At 69.1% G+C, this 1628-nt stretch overlaps 1 protein-coding gene across 1 annotated transcript in view; it reads right to left on the bottom strand.

Moving 5' to 3' along the window:
• LOC113212468 (protein fem-1 homolog B) overlaps nt 1–1628 on the bottom strand; it is a 7671-nt gene that overhangs the window by 5394 nt on the left and 649 nt on the right. The window lies entirely within an intron of this gene.

Genomic DNA, 1628 nt, shown 5'->3' with positions numbered 1-1628 from the left:
TAAGGCCACCGCAGTACCGCCCCCCGCCAGCACCGCGACCACGGTGCCCGCCGCCCCCGCCGCCTCTCCACTCGCCGCCTCCGGGTCGGCGAGCCTCGCCAGGACGCCGGGGCCCGTCAGCAGCTCGGACACCAGACGCGCCGTCCGCGCCGCGCTGCCGCACGTGTCTACCGCCACGGCGCCCACCCTCAGCCCGGAGAAGTTGCTGTTCACCTGGTCGACGGCCCACAGGAAGGCCTCGAGCTGCTCAACTCCGCGGGGGTTGATCTCCTGGCCGCACTGGAGCGGGTTGGCCGAGGGCTCGTGCACGTCCAGGGTGGCCAGAACGTACACGGTTGGCTCACTCTTCTGCTGCCCCGGGGGTAGGGCTGGGGGCTCCACCACGATCCAGTCACCAAGCGCGCTGTTCGGCCGGCCCCTGCACAACCAACCGAACGGTCATGGGCTGCAAGAGGAACGACTGGCCACGCCTACATGTCAGTGAATACGCACCGCTGTTGGCGGCAGTGGTGACAGCTGCCCAGGTTCCCGCCGCATTGCGAGGTAAGGGTTGCGACTCGGATCTCGTCCCCGGCGTCCTTGTACGCCAGCAGGCCGCCGTCGCCGTCGCTGCCGTCGAGCGACGTCAGCTTGCCGTTTAGGAACGTGCCCACCTGATCCAGTCATGGCAGTTATTTTAGGAAGGATCTTTTACACTCGCCCTAAGCATGAGTCGAGAATTCATACCCTCTGAAAGTGCACGTCACCAAGTGAGCGGCTCCGAGCAGCTCCAGGACGCCGCCTGAAGTTGTCGACGTCGACGGCGAGCAGGCCGCCGCCATCCGGGGAGAAGCGGAACTCGGCTCCGACGGGGCCGTCGGCTCTGGCGGACGCCGTCCAGCGGAGAGCGTCCGTCAGCACGGCGTCCACGGGCCGCGGCCCAGCCTCCGACAGGCACACGTCGCCGCCCTGCGCCCAGGGCCGCTCCGAGGTACAGGTGGCCTGCCCGAGCTGGACGAGGACGGCGCCCAGGGCCTGCATGGACTGCACCAGCGCCCAGTCGTCGGCCACCGCGCCCGGCTCGTCCGCAGAGCACACCACCCCGCCGCCGCACTAAACAGCAACGAAGCTACATTAGTCGGGAGCACGACAGCACATCGCGTTCCATGGTGCCGATGGTTCCATTGGTGGTGACCCACCTGTTCCTGGTAGCGACGCAGCCAGCGCAGCTCGTGGTCCGACCCAGTTACACCGCCGCCCGCCCCGGTGCCTCGGCCGTCGATGCTGCTTGCGGACGTCTCCTGTCGTAGGAAGTGTTGGAACTCGGCGACACCGCGCCTCTGAGGACTGGGCACGGGAGAGACAGGACATTAGAGCAGACCCGGTAGCGCCTGCGAACGTGAAGGTAGGCCACCCAGCCAGGCACGCGTGTCGTGCGGCGCTGCCTACCCCGCGCCAGCCGGGCGCTCGGGGAGCGGGGGAGGCCGACCGTCTCACCTGAACACCGCCGCTCCGGCGAGCACGTTGCCGAACTCGCTGAGCACGTCCCGCACGTCGCCCCTGGGGCTGGCCAGCATCCAGAAGACGTCCTCGCGCCGCAGCGAGCCCTGGGCGATGGCCCGCGTGACGGCGCGGAACAGCCGGCGCAC

Source organism: Frankliniella occidentalis, unplaced genomic scaffold (genome assembly GCF_000697945.3).
Source record: "Frankliniella occidentalis isolate FOCC.00 unplaced genomic scaffold, Focc_3.1 Scaffold35, whole genome shotgun sequence".
Classification (NCBI taxonomy): Eukaryota; Metazoa; Arthropoda; class Insecta; order Thysanoptera; family Thripidae; genus Frankliniella; species Frankliniella occidentalis.
The sequence above is the reverse complement of the archived record's forward strand: the minus strand, read 5'-3'. Positions and strand labels throughout refer to the sequence as shown.